Source organism: Seriola aureovittata, chromosome 8 (assembly GCF_021018895.1).
Source record: "Seriola aureovittata isolate HTS-2021-v1 ecotype China chromosome 8, ASM2101889v1, whole genome shotgun sequence".
In the NCBI taxonomy this organism is placed as follows: Eukaryota; Metazoa; Chordata; class Actinopteri; order Carangiformes; family Carangidae; genus Seriola; species Seriola aureovittata.
In genome coordinates this window covers 9,966,294-9,983,661 of record NC_079371.1, presented here as the reverse complement: position 1 = coordinate 9,983,661, position 17,368 = coordinate 9,966,294, and the positions used below count along the sequence as shown (strand labels likewise).

General features: G+C 37.4%; 1 protein-coding gene across 3 annotated transcripts in view; it reads right to left on the bottom strand.

Moving 5' to 3' along the window:
* si:dkey-237h12.3 (teneurin-3) overlaps positions 1 to 17,204 on the bottom strand; it is a 179,167-nt gene extending 161,963 nt beyond the window's left edge. For all 3 annotated transcript variants that reach the window (XM_056382542.1, XM_056382545.1, XM_056382544.1), the window contains exons 1-3: positions 17,059 to 17,204; positions 16,076 to 16,102; positions 15,812 to 15,951 (exon numbers count right to left, since the gene is read on the bottom strand). The gene's annotated coding sequence lies outside the window, so the exon portion shown is untranslated. The remainder of the gene's footprint in view (positions 1 to 15,811; positions 15,952 to 16,075; positions 16,103 to 17,058) is intronic.
* Positions 17,205 to 17,368: the final 164 nt, after the last annotated feature.

Below are 17,368 nucleotides of genomic sequence, written 5' to 3'. Positions count from 1 at the left end.
TGCCACAGAAGACTGTGGCTGCCAGGCACAGCGCCAAACCCAAGAAAATTGAGGTGGGCTATTTTATTCCCATTTTATCCAAATATGTTCTCAAGCCATCCAAACACAACTGAAATGGGCCAAGGGGAAAACACATTTTAATACAGATTCTGGGTTCTGTTTTATTTCAGCTAAGACACTGATTTTTATAGTAGGGGAAAGTGTGGAGGGACTAACTTTCAGCCATATTCAGCTCTCGTAGAAGTAAAAAAGACTTAATGAAATGTATTTAACTCCTCGGGCTTATCAAGATAAAAACCGTTACCAGCTGCACCCCACAAGGCTACATTTGGAATTTCACAGATCATAAGTTTTGCTTGCAGTTTCATTTACACAGCTATTCAATTTGTTTCTCTCCATTACAAACCATGGAGATAACTGTAGCTGATGCCATCAGCAGTCATTTTGTCCATTGTGTGGATGTGTCTTATTGTCACGAGATAGTATAACACAAGTTTGGTCTCAGGTTTATGTAATTACCATATGAATGAATGGTTCCTAGGCTGCTGATCTCCCTGCAGTGTCAAAATTAAACATGCTGCACTCTAGCAGTGAGGGCATGTGTGTGCCTCTACGCGACATCTTTCTCTCATATAATTACTGGGGATCTAGTCCCTCATAGTTCAGTCATAGACAAGTGTTTACATGTGTAAACCAAACTTTCATCCTCTGAGAAGTTGTTCCTTCAGTGGGGAATCTCATCAGTGTTGACATCAGTAGAAGTGTCTCAGCCTCACATCCTTGATCTCTATCAATTTATTTTACCTCATGAGAGGAGTTCTGTCACATACACTTTGACTCACATCAAATTCTTTGGTTTATATTTGTAGAAATTCTTTGAAGTACATATTCTTTACATGTCTACTGAAAGCACACGCAGTTTTTTTTTTTTTTTTCCATTTAACTACCTATGGTAATGGTATTGGTTCACACCAATCTTAGCTCCTCTCTAATTAGCTGCTGTGAGCATCTGACAAGAACAACAACATCTTTGGTGCTCTGCGGGGGGTAGCAGGGGGTCAAAAAGCACAGAGCTGGAAACAGCACAACAGCAGCACACTCAGGCTTAACAGCTAAATTTAACTTTACCGGTAAAACTCATACAAATCTGGAGGACTATACTGTAGTTGTATGGTCACATAGCGACGGGTGGTACAGGGCCACCATGTGCTGCCAGAACAGCTTCAATGCTCCTTGGCATTGATTCTACAAGTCTCTGAAGCTCTACTGGAGGGATGGACACCATTCTTCTAAAATATATTTCCTCTTTTGGTGTGTTGATGATGGTGGTGGAGAGTGCTGTCTAACACATTGATCTAAAATCTACAATAGGTGTTCAGTTGGGTTGGGATTTGGTGACTGCGAAAGCTGTGGCATATGTTTCACATCATTTTCATACTAATCAAACCATTCAGTGAGCCCTACCGCCCTACGGATTGGGGCATTGTCATCCTGTTTCCCCACCCATTTTTCAGGTATTCCCTTTAATTTGACACTCCATATATATGTGTAATAAGATGTAATAATCTGAATGTGAACATGTATGAGCCTGTTGCTATGTCAGACATGCACCTAACCTAACAAGGATTCGTAATGAATAATGAACAGCTCGAGACAATTTTGGATACGGCACACTGTGGTGCATAAGGCGCATTAGCCTTTGCTTTTGATTCCTGTCCTGCTTTAGGGAGAGATGTTCAAAGCTCTTCCACAGCAAAATGCCGCCCGCTTTCAAAGACCCCCTGCTGCTTGTGTCAGAGCACCAGTTCTCTCTGTACTCCATAAATTAAAGTTATCCCAAATGTCTTGTGGCATAAATGGAGGCTTCAATCCTCTGCACGCATTAATTAGGACTATAACACAACCTTGCTGTATCCCCATAAACAGCAAGTGGTTTTGTAACAACTTCAGTGTCCTTTCCCAAAGAAATGTGTCAACTTTAGTTCTATATTACAATGTGTGGAACAGGAGCAACTCTGCTGGTTATGAGTCAGTTGTTAAAGCTACTACATTAAATAGCACAAACCACTATTGTTTATCATCATTATTTTGCTCATAATTAACATCAGGTGTAATTCAGCAAGCTGCAGCGAGAGCTTTCACAAATTGCAATGACAGAATAGAATTTAACTGGTGATGTGTAGAATTCTTAAAACTTATCACTCATGTTTATGATTACAAAAAGGCTTTATTAAATAGAATATTGATGAAAACACCGTCCTTTGGGAAAATACATTATTGCATATTCCTACTACAGAAACCCCAGAGGTGAGAGGATTGATTACATTTTCCTGTCTTCTCTTGCCCTAATTAAAGATCTAAGGGATAGTCCCTCATGGGAGGACGAACTCGACTGTTTCATCCGTATGCCACGTCACCCTGGTTCATACAACAACGCGACACCTCCCTCTTTTACCTATGGACATAAACGTAAGCTCATTTGTGTGAACAAGTTCACTGTGATTTGACCAGGGAGAGATTCTATATTTAGCAGGTTGATGGGAGAACACTCCCGCTGTGTTTAATGGAGAATAATGCACACAGGGAGATTCAAACAGCCATGTGATTTGCTGCGCTCGGCCACAACATGACATTATGCATTATTTCATCTGCGTGGAGAACTGGAATTGACACAGCTCTATATAGGAAACATGTGCTCGTTTAGTTTTCTGTAGCTGTCAGAAAAAATGACAGAGGAAGGGAATTATCATAGCCTCTTCCCACTCGTTCAAAAACCCATACTGCACGACAATAAAACAGATGGGGAGGCATAAATGTAAGTCAATTCCATTGATTCTGCGACAGGTGCCAATCAAAGTGCTGCCACTGACGACTTTGATGATGACAGAGCACAGAGTTAACATGCTTCATTATGTTTCCTCATTATCTGGAGTGATGCACGCCAGCGAGTTTCGACAAATGGACCTCTCGCCTTCACAACAGCTTCATTTGAATCCAAATCAATAATTCTCCCTCCAACCTGAAAGAAAACAATGATCAAAACAGAGACTACAATACTCTCAGCACTCCAGAGGACCTTCTCTTTTGCTTGGCAAGAAATTGGCCTTAAATTGAATTTGGAAATCAGCATGGCTAAAAGAAATCTTTACTAAGCAAATGAGCAAACATTGTCTTTTGGTATCTGAAGTCAGCAGGGAGCGGAGAGGTGTCCAACCATGATTGGAAGCTCTATTGCCAACAAAACAATTCAATTGTGGTGCACAGATTGGTTGTTTGTCTCAATCATCCAAATAATTCCTCCTACATTCATTCTAATTACCTTCAATTGAAGTGGTTGTGTTCTAGGAAGCAGTGGTAACAGTGGTTAGTGCTCAGATGATATTGATGCTGGCTCTATTCAATGTACCATCCAGATTGTACTGTTAAACACGTGATGAAGTGAAAAATTACTTTGAAACATGACATTTTAGCTATTATGTTAACTTTGCATGATGAGACAGCCCAAAATATCCCAGAAAATCTGCATTCAAGAGGTTTGTGTTTGAAACAGCAAAAGACAGTTCTCCCTTTCTTTCATCTCAGGAGTGTGTCATGGTCAATGGCATTGGACTGAATCCAACAAACAGCTACTTATAAAATAAGAAATACATTCATACCTCAGACTTAATTAATAGTGATATCTTTTTGAAAAAAATTCAGTTAAATTCTGTAATAGACTAGGAAAAGTAAATTAATGTTTGATTAAAAGCAGAAAAGAGGACAGTGACTTGAAGTACCAGCTGGCATTAAGAAGCAGCACTTTAACAAGATAGGCCGAAATGCACAATGGTTTAGCTTGATCAATGTAGCATACAGCCTCTGTATGCTTCATGTTGGTTTTGTAGTGCACTATAATGTAAAATTTACAGTTGAAAATTCAAACAACACTACAAAATGGTTTATTTAATATGTAGGACTCACTAGATAGTGGGCAAGTGGATGTTCTGAACACGGCCTTGCTCTTTGGTCCAGACCAATAACTTTCAGGAGTATATGCTATAGTTGCTGAGCAACAAATAGTTTGGCAAATATAGTACAGTCAGACAAAAGTCTGCCTGTACTCTCAAACCAGCATGATGTTGGAGAGCCTCATGATTTTGTGGGTAAAAGTTCAAATCAGATTGAATGTGAAGCGAAGGAGTTGAGTGAATTCACTACAGGAAGAGAGTGTGTCTCGCCCCGTTGCCCGTCCCAAGTTTTAGACATGTTAGTCAGTGGATTTTGCTACATTTGAACGGAGCCAGGCTTGCTGTTTTCCTGTTTCCAGTGTTGGTGCTTAGCTAAGCGGTCCAGTTGCATGCCGTGGCTTCATATTTACTGTACAGACATGAAAGTCTTAACGATCTTCTCATCTAAATCTCAGCAAGAAACCAAATGGGCCTGTTTCACAAAATGTCTAACATTTCCTTTAAAATGCTGGTGTTGTCTGAGTAATAGTTCAAAAGGCCAAAACATTAAATTGATGATTCATTTCTTTGTAAAATAAAACAATAATGTATAAAACTGTGATATAAAACAGGGTGAAGCAGCAGTCCTCACATTTGAGAACGTGAAACCAGAACATTTGGAAATGACTTATTCAGTTTATCAGTTATTTGGTAAAAAAAAAAACAACTAAATGTTCATTAATAAACTAATTGTTCCAGCACTAACGCATACACATGATTCAAGGATACATCCAAGGATACGCTGGGACACATCATTAGTGATGTAATTATGTGCACATTTAACATACAAATAATTTCTCTCCCAGAAAGGAAATCTCACTCATGTGTTCTCGCTTACACCAAAACACTTTCACACCCACAGGACCCGTCCATCAGGACGGGTCAGGAATTCATTCAGTCTTTAGCAGCACATCTTGACTCATTGCTGCATGTCTGTGTTACAAAGCCCACATTGACACTTACATTCCTCTATTGCAGAATTTCTAGTCTAAGTTGTCAAGAGTCTTGACAAACTGCTTCATAACCAGCCAGTCAAAAAGCAGCTGTTGTCATAGCTGTTAGGCATCAGCACGAACAGCAGCAAAACAGCATTTTCTACTGTTCAGAACTGTCCATAGACACACTGTAGCCTGCCAGGAGCCTTCCTGTTAAATTATTATCACTCACTGTACACTGTCATATGTTCACAGGTTTCAGAATACAAAACTCCTTCAGACAACTTCTGTCAGGGTGGATACAAATTTAAAATTTTCATTATTCCTCCTCATCTAAACTACTGGGATGCTTGGTCACAGTTCAGTATAATACCAGGGCTTGTCAGACTGTAGGTCCTGTCATTCAATGGCTGAAAATTATTTCCTATGAAGGAAAATCATGTAAAAATGATAAAAGGTAGTGATACAGTATGCATATTAGGGGAAAAAAAAAATCTTTCTCCTTAGTTTTCCAAATATTTTGTCCAATCCTCAAACCTAAAAAATTCAAATGAATGTTTTATATATTTCAAAAGACTGGTAGGGAGCATGTTTTTCTCATAATTTAAACATCTGAATTAGATCCAGAAGGGAAAAAAAAAGGTGAGCAGATGCACTTGCTGTACTAGTCTCTGGTGATGCATGGGATGAACTGCAATCATGTTTTTGTTTGTGCTTTTTATTTAATATTGAACACATTCATCTGCAATGCCATGCAGCATGAACACAAGCATATAGATTTTTGGCATCAGTAGTCAGGCACAAACAGTATAGAAATGACTGCCTAATCCTCACAGTTTTTCGTGAATGGACCTTGAAGTACTAGAGACAAGCATTAAGCTAGAGAGGACAAGGATTAGATGGTTTTACACTGGCAGTGCAAGCATTGTTCTTGCTAATTAGCACATTTTCGAGCATAATTTCCTCCAAGTAGGTTATTTACAAACGCGCTGATGGTCATTACTTTACCAGCTAAATGAAGTGCAGATTTTATAAGGCGAGAAGGTGATTGAAACAGATTCACTTCCAGCAACTTTCAGGCCTTCTGCGTGTTTTCTATTTAGAGAAAAGAGGTCATGTAATCTCAGCTGCAGAAACTTAGTGGAATCAGTAAAATTAGGCACATTTGACATTTGTTGATTAACTGGTGTTTTGTTACTTAACAAGAACAACTTGAACTGCTGGCAGTATATATTACCGTTTTCCACTTTTGTCACAAACATCTTACTGAACTAACAATAGGCTATTCTGTCTAATGCAATATGAATATTAAGACAGTTATTATCAACACTTTATTTTGTACCAATAACATGGAAAAAAAATCTAAATCAAGGATAATATGAGAAACATATTATAGCTTTCCTGAAGAAAAAAAATCAGAACTTCCCAGTATGATGATAGACAGCCAAACAGACCCAGATCACCAATATTCTTAGAGGCAAACTCAGGTATAAACAAATACAGACAAACATTGCACATCCATCTCATGACATGATTAACTGCAGAGGAACACAGCCCAACCCTGACACACTAAATAAATAAAGAACATAACATCAGTGCAGTGTACTGAAGATAGCAACTTCATAGAAATCTTCACTGATTTGTAATACATCAATCACAATAGACCACAAAAGACAAGTTATTGATTTTCAATGGAAAGCAGAACGGCCACTACTCACTTAGCACAGAGCCACTAAGAGCCTCAGGGAATTGTCAAAGTTAAGTCAACATGTAAAATGATATGAGTTACTAGAATTACCTCTGCTCCTCATGATAGTGTGACCCTGGGGACTGAGGAAGTCATTTATCACTGTGCATGTGGCTTTCTGTGCTTTGCATGGTCATCCTTATTAATCGTAAAAGGAGTAAGAGTGTAATGGAGCCAAATATTTAATCTATCTGTTTGTACAAGTTCTAGTAAGATATTTAAAGTGGATGTACTTTTCCAATTATTTGATAACAATCCCTTGTCAAAAAGTCTTTTGACAATTCAAAAAATCCTTAAGGAATCAAATTGGAATTTATCTTATTTTGGAACCAATCCTCCAAGATTTATAGCCCAAAGAAGGATCTTTGGGCCAGATTCCCCTCTGCTCCAAATTTGTTTCGGCACTCCGAGGGTTCAAGAGTAATTTTGAGATAACTTCCCATATTAATAAAAGACATGATGACATAAGACCTAAGAAGCAATTATTTACTCATTAAATGGGTTAGCAGGTTGGCCTAAAGCTGTAAAGGCTAATTAATAAGGTAGTTGGCTCAATCCCTAACGGGAGGCTGTATTCCCTCTTTGAGCCGGTGACTGAGGGCTTCTAAGTGTTACTTCTTTAGTAATGAACAACACTGATACAAAGTCACTGACAAAGGCCCTTGACCCCAAACTCATCAAGCATAAAGCTTTTAAATGCAAATAATGGATACTGTGCTCTTATTAGGTTTCTCTACCACAAAAGGATTACATGGAGCACTACAAACAGGTAACAGCTTGATGTCAGAGTATCATGTGATAACACCAATATGCAGCTAGTGGATGAGAATATACATTTCACATTAACTGCAAGAATCAAAGTTTAGTCTTCAACTCATTAGGAATTCTTATGTTGTCAACTTCAGTGATAAGATAAGTATTATCTGTGTAGCCAGAGCTTATCAAAAACACATCAGTGGACCACACTGACGCACTAGGTGACATCTTCCTTCATTACCATGGACATGGCCACATACAACATCCTATTGCTCCAAATGTGTGACTGAAAATAATCCCCAACAAAATGCACTATTTACTCCTGTTTGAGTAATCACTGTTAAAAAATTACAGTGTCCAGCTGTTATGTTAAATTACTGTGCCTTTTAAAAATTAAAGTACATATTTGTGACCAGTGGAAACCAGTTGGAACAGTTGGTCTTGGGGTTGGGTGCCACAGATGGGGAGAAGTCAGACAGTATTAAGAGACGGACTCACACATTTTTGGTTTCCGTCTTTTGGAGGGCTTTGTAGATAATAAGAAAAATATCCCCAGTTTCCTTTAATGCTGATTGAAATGTCTCTTACTTAAAAATGTTGCCCTTCGAAGTTACTTTACATGCCTAAACTTTACTTTAATTTGTGAAAATGGCATGGTCATCTCATGCTCTGGTCATATAATCTTCTATACTGAAAGAACACAACTTTTATATCATTCAGGAGCTACTATATATATATGTGTGACATAGGTTTGTGGTCATATTTTTGACAGTTTAAGTACGTTAGCAAAAAATTATTTAATTTAATCTAATTAAATAATGTGAGGTGTCTTTCCTGTCTTACCATAATAACAATGGTTATGTTTACACTGTTAGGACTGGTTTTGGGTGCTCCTAATTTATGATGGGCTGTTAGACAAAAAATTTAGATATTTGAGTCAAAATTTATAATTAATGTTTTTTGAGCTATTTTGCTACAATAAAGTACTCTACTGCAACAGGAATACATTCTCAGTATAGCTCTACCACTAGAGCCTTGAGAGTGGCCCTACAGTAGCTGTGCTTGAGAGCAAATTACGTGTCTGCCAGTAACACAATGACAGAAATAATATAATCCCTACCATCATACACAGTGGCTTGGCAGAAAAAAAAAACTGGAATGGGACCACGGTCACCACCTCAAAGCCTAGTGTCCCTTAGCAATACCAAGGAGTCAAAAAATAAAAAAAAATGAGAGCAGTTAATCAGTTACTCCATCAAACAATTTGAATCCCACCTCAGCATGCTGAGGTTACTCCTCCCCAGATACTCATGTGTCTTATCAGGACTTCTCAGGCAGCAGGGAATAAAGAGAGAAAAAGAAAAGACAGACGTGCCCCTGCCAATGCTGGAAAAAGTGCCTCTTCTTGCTCTCTAATGCATGAAGAGGAATTTAAATCTCCAGAGTAATACCTGTGGTTTTGTGATACATTTACCAAGACATTTTTTCCTCTAAAGACATCTCGAAACCCCCTTAAAGCATCTTTTGAAGATGATTGGGGATCAGGCTTTTTCAGTACTTGGATCCAGTGTAGTGGAAGAATCCTAGCATTTTCCATGTGGCAACACTGTATTTTCAGGAGAATAGTCTAGCATCCAACTATTTATTTTTTATTTTTTTAATTACATGTTCATAGTGACTTTAATATTATTCAACAAATCATACACATCAGTAGGCTGTCAACTAGACCTTAGCCACTTGGAAATCTGATTTGAAGTATGTGGTGGTCTCAATGCGAGCTGCAATTCAATTTATAATCATCCTCGTCATGCAAGCCCTGACTGCAGCCTTATCATTAGACACAGTGTGTCATAAACAGAATAGTAGAACAACACTCTGTGGTTAATGCTTCAGCCCCATCCTCTGGATCAGAGGCACAATTACATTGTGATTGACTTAGCTGGATCACTAATGCCACTGATGAGCGCGGTTTTGTCGCTTCCCTTTGTCTAAACAGCAATTCCACCCTTGCAGCAGAGTGACTTTAACACACCCGCAGTATGTGGAGTGCATCTAAATCCTTTACCGAGATATTCAAATTTATCACTTGTGACAACAAAAAGAGCAGTGAAGACGGATTTTGATGAATGACAAGAGCAACACAGAAATGTATGTGATAGAATTAAGGAGCCTTGTCCCAGATGTTACTTTGCAAGGGACTTTTAATGTTTTGGGGGGTTTTTTCTAAGTTAATCCCCCAGTCAAGTTTTTTTCATTGATGTGCTTGGGGGCCTTCTTTGTTCAACTTTATTCAAATTGATTCTTGAGAGATGAATCTCCTTTAAGTTAAATGAAAAACAAATAAGAGTAACGCTTAATTTCCTGTTGCCATTTTTCATAGGTTCACCAATCAACCTACAACTTAATGTACCATTTTTCATAAAGTTTCAGCATACAAAAGAGAGTACACTATACATTATCACATATAGAGAGGACAGAAGGGTATACACATACACACTGACCAGGTTCATCGTCTTAATACAGGTGTTGCTTATATAATGGAAAATAAATCCTCTCTTTTTGTACACAAATATGTCTATGAAAAATATGTCTGGGCTGCATGTTTTTTTTCTAATACTAATTATCGAGAACATGCTGGTAATAAAAATAGATCTGGCAAAAGATATATTGTATAATGTAAAAAAGTTAGGAATTCTAGGTTTGTAGATAAGGAAATACTGAAAAATAAATATAGTTCAGGAAAGCTTTCAAATATTGAGTCCTATTATTACCTTAAATCAAATTTGAAAGCAAGTGCAACAGAGTACACTGTACCCTGCTGTACACCCAAGAACAGGCTCTTTATTCTGTAAGTGTACCTGTATATTTACTGTTCAAGACAGAATGAACAGTTGTAAGTTTCTCCCAGGCATTCATCCACTCACAGACAGCAAACCATTATAAGGTCTACACTATATGGTACACTGTTATGGAACTTTCCTATTTTTCCCCTGCAGCTGCAGCATGGTGTACATGACATCTGGGCACTGTCATCCTGCTAGTTAGAAGTCTGACTGTTGGTTAGAAGTGCATGCATGGATTTATCTTAAATCCGGCATGTCTGACAGTCTGTTCAGCAAGCTTCAGCTAAATGAAAAAGCAAACATTGAATGGGCTCAAATCCTAGTTTGCAGGAGATTCAAACATTCAATCACAAATAATACAGCTGTATCTAAGCTCCTGAAGCCTCTGTAGATGGCTGACTGACTATGCAGATTTGCTAACATGATCTCAAGAGCTGAAAAAAAAAAAAAGAAATTGTTTATGCAATGGGTGGGCTCAAATGAGGTCTTGGTCTTGAGTGACATTGACATTTCTAACATTTGGCCATAGAAGCCTATAGAGTAGCCTATAGAATGGTGCATTGAAAGTGATTTCATACAGTAAAATGCAATGTAGCATTTGTGGGACTTATTTCACAGTTGCCTGGAAACATGGGCATACTGAAAAGCTTGCCCCCGCTGTACTGAGTAAGAGCCAGGGGGCGCTTTAATTCTGAGCAGTCTCTCACTTAACTAAGATGTTTGCTATCAAAAATGACTTAGATAAAAAAAAATAAAAAATAAAAAGACTTTTTAATTAGGTTATGCTTTACTGAAAGATTTATGGGCTGCATAACTACATCGACTGATGTTAATAATGTGCATGTGTAAAATAAATAAAATATCTAAAAAAAAAAAAAAAAAAAAAAAAAATGTAACATAAGAAAAGGCCATAAGAAATTAATAAATAACACTTTTGTTGTAGTTTTTTGTAGTATTCGCTTTCTGTTTTCAACTTATATTTTATGATTAGCGTGCCCAAAACTCAAATGAAAACATCATAATCACTTCATTAAGGTGTGTTTACAATGGCGTTTATTACTGCTGCAACACTGTATACAAGCTAATTATATTTTGTTTCACTTACACACTGACAAAAAATATCAGAGGTTATAAGTAACTTTCATTCCAACAATTGTTTAATGCATGAGCAGTGAACAGCACAGTTGGTCACAAAACGTTAGGAGAGAGAAGGTGTGTAAAATATATTAGCAATTAGCTAGGTAATTGGGATTCCTTGGCTATGCTTAAAGGGGGACAAAAATGGGATAGGACCTCAAGTATTTATTTATTTTTTTTGTAACTGCATGAAAAAAAACTTTTTTGGTGGCAGTACTTTATTAGTTGATATTGTCTGATAGATTTAGTCTATGTTTTCTCTGAAGACAGATCTGTTCGGCGGAACACTTTGTCCTGTGCCAGCCATCAACTGAGAGATTTTCGTCTTGTTCTTGTGTCTGACAGCTGGTATTGCAGCTTACCTCGCTGGCATTTTACCCCATTTATTGCCTTTGAAAGTCAACTTGTCTTTCAACAGACCTGTAAATGCCACCATCTGAACTTCCCCATTTGCAAATGTGGTACAAAGGCAGGGCTCTGGACAAACCTTCGTACCATCTGTTTTGGACACTATGGAAGATCGTAAAAAAAAAGAGCTAATTGACTTAGCTGGCATTCGAGATAATTAGAAAAACTCTTGGGATTTCAGTGGACTTTTTTTTTCTGTTTTAAGTTCATTTCTATGGTCGAGGATGAACTGAAAAACGTTGGATAAGTTCTGTAAAAAAAATTTGACAAAAAAAAAAAAAAATAGTTTTACTGAGATGGTATTCCCACAAATAAACGTATTCATTCATTGTTCTTTCCGAGCATTGGCAACAACAGCCCCAGTGAAGAAGTTCAAGTTCAGTATCACAGTGAATAATGGCTTGAGCTGATAGAATTTTTGCTAAGTGCTTAAATAAAACTGGGGTCAATTCAAAGGGATGAGGTTGCTTTATTTCCCATCCTTTACATTCATAATAAGCCAAACTTCAATAATAGCAATTGTTTTGAGAAATTAACTTATCTGCTGTATCCTTCTGGGCTTAAACATGACCCAATGGAACAAAATTTGAGTGTTTCAAAAACACAAAACGATAATGCTTTTTTTCAAATGAATTCATATCCAAATGACACATACAGAGTACTTAAGGTAAGGGTAGGCAACGAGAACTACTCAAAGTCACGGTTGGGTTTGGTTAGGTTTAGTTATTACATTTACCACTACATCCTTCATTAGCACTAAATCTTACCATTGGAAAACTTGCAGTACTTTTTGTAATAGGGTATTGTTATATCAATAAATATTGACTCAATCAGATGAACCCCACCTCTGTGCAATTTTGCCCATTCACAGCTAAATGCATGCTTTCAACGTTATATGGATTATAGCTAGACTAATAATTTGGATGGCTTGATACATATGGGTCCATATGTGTGGCTTGCATACCATATATATTCTAGTATATTCCTACAGCAGCTGTCAATATATATATATATATATATATATATATATATAGTACCTCAGCAGTGCAGTGGTTTAGATATCCATACGCTTTTTTAAGATGCCATTGCTTTTACCCATACTGACATTGACTATGCCCTCTCAGACTGTTATGAAGGACATTATGAAACAACTTGAAAGATCATTGGTGATTGATGAAGTTATTATTAAAAAGCTATTCTTTTAGCTGCTGTTCTTTAATTTCGATCAATAACACAGTTGAAAGTAATAATACACTCTCTCTCTCATCCATTTTCTCCCCGTTAGATACCCCTGTCAAAATCACACTAGGATTTCCCATTGTTTAAGGAAAAACCAATGAATAAAATATAAGTGAAAATTGTATTTTTCATATGAATAATGTAAAAGAGGGCATGCTGTTGGCGTCCACGTCTCAAGGTTAGACTATATTGTTAGTTTCCCCGCCTTGCCCATGCTTTGTTCTTGTTTGGTACGAAATGAGAGGATCCAATTTTATCGAGTTTTCTGTTCTGAGGGACACTTTGCCTCCTCTGCCATGATATGTTGTTCCAGAGACTTGAAAGAAAAATTCCAGACCCAGCATGAGGTATGTAGTGTCAAGGCAGTGCCATATGGTAAGACTTGGAGGATATGCCAAAACTTTTCACCACAACCAGCTTCCTTCACTCTGTCAAAATCATCTCCTTCCTACCAAGAGGTAAATTGAAGGAGATGAGGAAAGGACTGATAGAACATAGGGATAGATTTATATTCTTAAATGATTAAAGATGACACTTCACAAATGGCTTCATGCCAAAACTCTTCTCCAAGGGAATTTTAGTTTGATGTGTGACTTGTAATCAAAATCCAAAACCATGAAATCTAAAGGTTTACATTCATCATTTGTTCCTACTTTGATAGGCCAATAATCTTTCCATTGAGCAGCAGGTATGAGTGAACGGTGTCATGCAATTTATTTTGATGAACAGAATACAGCAGGGAAAGGAACGCACTTTTGCACAGGAAAAAAAAAAAAAAAAAAAACTGAGCCTGCTGCTCTGCTCCTTATTTATAATATACAGACAAATAAAATGATCAATCATGATATATTTGGGCTATGGTATATTCCACTGCAAAGGGGGTATCCTCTATTTCCTGAATTACTTTATAGGAAACAAAACATTTGGCTGTATGCCTCTTTCAGTTCTGACATTTTTTTATATTTTGGTAAGTCAGAGGATGATTTATGTCATTTGAGACGTAATCTAAAACTTTGACAGTAAGGGAGTCACACAGTAAAGGTACCTTTTGGACTTGAGCAGTTGAGTGATAGATCACTCTTGTTGTTATTGTTGTCAACTAGGTATCTGTCATTGTTTTATGTGCTCTTGCAAGTCACTGACTTCATCATTCCTTTTTCCCCTTATTATCAACTTGTTGCACGATTTGTCCATTATGTGATAATGTCATCATTTGTTCTGTTAAATATTAACAACCCTTTCCCGACTATTCCACTGCTACACTCTCTTATCTATTTAAGAGCTACTGCTTGGTACTAACCTTGAAAATGTTTGACTTTACAATATGACAAGGACCAGCTGAATATACAATTAGTTTTGGTCTCTGGCTGGACCATCTAATTTTTGGAAAGAGTTGCTGGCTCAGCCTAGACTTCAGATCTTCTAAAAGACCGACCTTTGTGGAGCATATCCTTTGAAAGATCCAGCATCAAAATTAGGTCATAGCTATTTAGACTTACTAAGCTTTCATCTGTCGTTGCTGTACTTTGTTAACATCAGTTCAGTCAGACAAGTCAAGAAATTGCTGTGCTTTTATAACATTACACAATCCAAGGATCAAAGATTTTTAGATTTAGCACAATAAGATTGCAGCAAGACAGACAAATGACATATTAAAGGAAAAACCTGAAAAATGAGTGGACAAACTGGATGACAATACCCCCCATCCATATAAGGCACAAGGGGTCCATTCAGTGACCCCTTGATGAGTGTGAAAACGATGTGAATCATATGCTATGACCTTCGAGATCACCAGATCTCAACCCAATTGAAAACATATGGTAGATTTTGGACCGTTAGTCTGCACTCTCCACCATCATAATCATCATCAAAAAACAAAAAATGAGGGAGTATCTTTTGGAAGAATGGTGTTCATCCCTCCAATATAGTTCAGAAATTTCAAGAATCAATACCAAGGAGCACTGAGGCTGTTCAGGCGGCACACTGTTTGGTTTTCCTTTTGTCACCTGTCAGTAGTATCCTTATACAAGGCAAACACGCTACAACTAAATGTAGCGAATGCAATGCATGTTGTTCTTAAATTAAAGCAAGTTGCTCTGTACTCCTTGAAAACTCACCAAATTAGCAATCACTCTTTAGATCAAATAAAGAATAGTAAAGCAAGCCATGAAGTAAAATCAATGTCTACGTGACAATAGCCGCATTTACCATGAAGCTAAAATTACAGAGAAATAAATCAAGACAGTTATTTGCCACCCCAGATGAATATAAAGTGCAACCCTCTACTTATTATGCAGTGGGCCAATAGAAACTATAATGTCAACAACACAAGGGATAAAAATGACCCAGAACAACTTTGACCAAACGTATAATTGAATATGACTGTTCATATTTCACTTCTGACACCAATTGCAAGATAGCATAGCCAAACACAAACCAAATAAATTAGCTAAGCTGCTCAATGCAGTACACAGAAGTAGATGCAGCAGCATGATAAAGAAGCTGGCAGCAGGCGCTGTGGCTATGACAGCAACCGCCAGCAGATCTGCAAGAGAGCCACAAACACCCTGCAACAAATTCATGTCTGCTACAAACTGAATCTGTGTCAAGCCCATGCCAGCAAAAAACACAGCAGAAAAGCTGGAACTGTACTGAGAAACAACCAGCAATGAGGGTAGCTTAGGCAGGTAGCTGAAATTTGCAAGCACAAACTGTCCTGATCCAAGACATCTACTACAGGCACAAGCAGCAAATACATACCTTGGTTTCCAGGCATCTCCACAGTGAATGAATCCCTTGAAAAAAAGTCACCACAGTCCCAAGCTGCCAACTACATAGGGAGGTTTCTTCTTGAGCACAATCAGTGAAAACTGCCAGGTTACAAAGGCCATCCTGCACACCTGTGTGAATAATTTCATTTTTAAGTTACTAGTGCAATAAGTCATATCCAGTCAACACACTCATTTCAAGTGTACAGTGCTCATGAAGTTCTTTAATGGAAAAACGTTAAAAATACAAACTTACCAGAGGGGAAGTGAACTTCTCAGCAATCTATGGGGAGAAGAAAACATCAGTCAGCCAAATAAAGCAAAACTTACTCTGGTATTCATTAAACCTTTCTGGCAGCACATTTTGACTTGTTGTAGCAGGAAAAGCACAGGTGAAATTAATTTTGTTAACGAAGGCTCAGTATCTTCAAGTGTCTTTTAAGTGTTCGATTAAGCTACACCAATGAGTACAATACAAAATGGAAGGCCCTGCAACTGGCTTACCTGAAAGGACTGAAATCCTTGATTTCATTTAATTAAACCTGTCCCAATCCTAATCTGAAATCAAAAGGGCTGCTGTAAAATCCAAGATTGTACATGTATGAATTCCTTGTCCATCCACTGCTCAGTGCCGCTGGCTGGAAACCATTATGCAACAGTATACAATGTTAAAGCAAGCATAAGAGACTACTGGATTATATTTTTATATAATCTATACATACAAACATCTTTTTTATTATTATTATTATTATTATAACTATTAGATGTGAACATACCATCCATATAATATTTTGCTAACACATGGAACCTGCCCAATCAGCTAGCTTAGTTTTGACTACTGAGACAGTGCAGCTTTTATATTTCATTACATTGCACCAACTTCAAAACATTATTTCACATAATTATACACACAAAATAACCGACTCCCTTCAAAATAATTCAGAATTAATGCCGCATTCACGTCTTCCTCAAATGGTCCCAGTTCGCAAGTTAGGTAGTCATTCTTCCAACTTGGGTGTGTTTGCTCAGAGCATTAAAACAACACATTGATAGCTGTTTCTAGTATTTGTGTTATTTAGTTAATCAGGGTGACTGCTATAACCTTTCTAGGGCACTCTAAGTGAACAACAACCAACGGTTACAACCTAATACCTTACTACAAATTAAATGTTGTCAAAAATTGATGTCCCGTATATGAATTTGCGAATCAAAAGTTTCTCATCATTAACCAACACTTACTTTCATCCGCCATGTTTCTACGTAAATGACGTCAACAACTCGGTAAATCGTGATGTTACTTGAGGGGGCGTTCACGTGAATTTTCCCAGTCGGAAACTCAATTTTGCAATTATTTCGACACCACATGAAAGCAGGATAATTCTCAGTGTATTTATATATTTCCCATATTTATATTTTCCAAATTTCGACAAAGAAAAAAGTCCTGTAACTGTTTCAGGTAAAACCTGCGTAGGGGCTACTGTGACTACGGTTAAATGCATGTGGGCTATTACATTCACCTTAAGTTCTTTTTTTCTTTTTTTTTAATAAA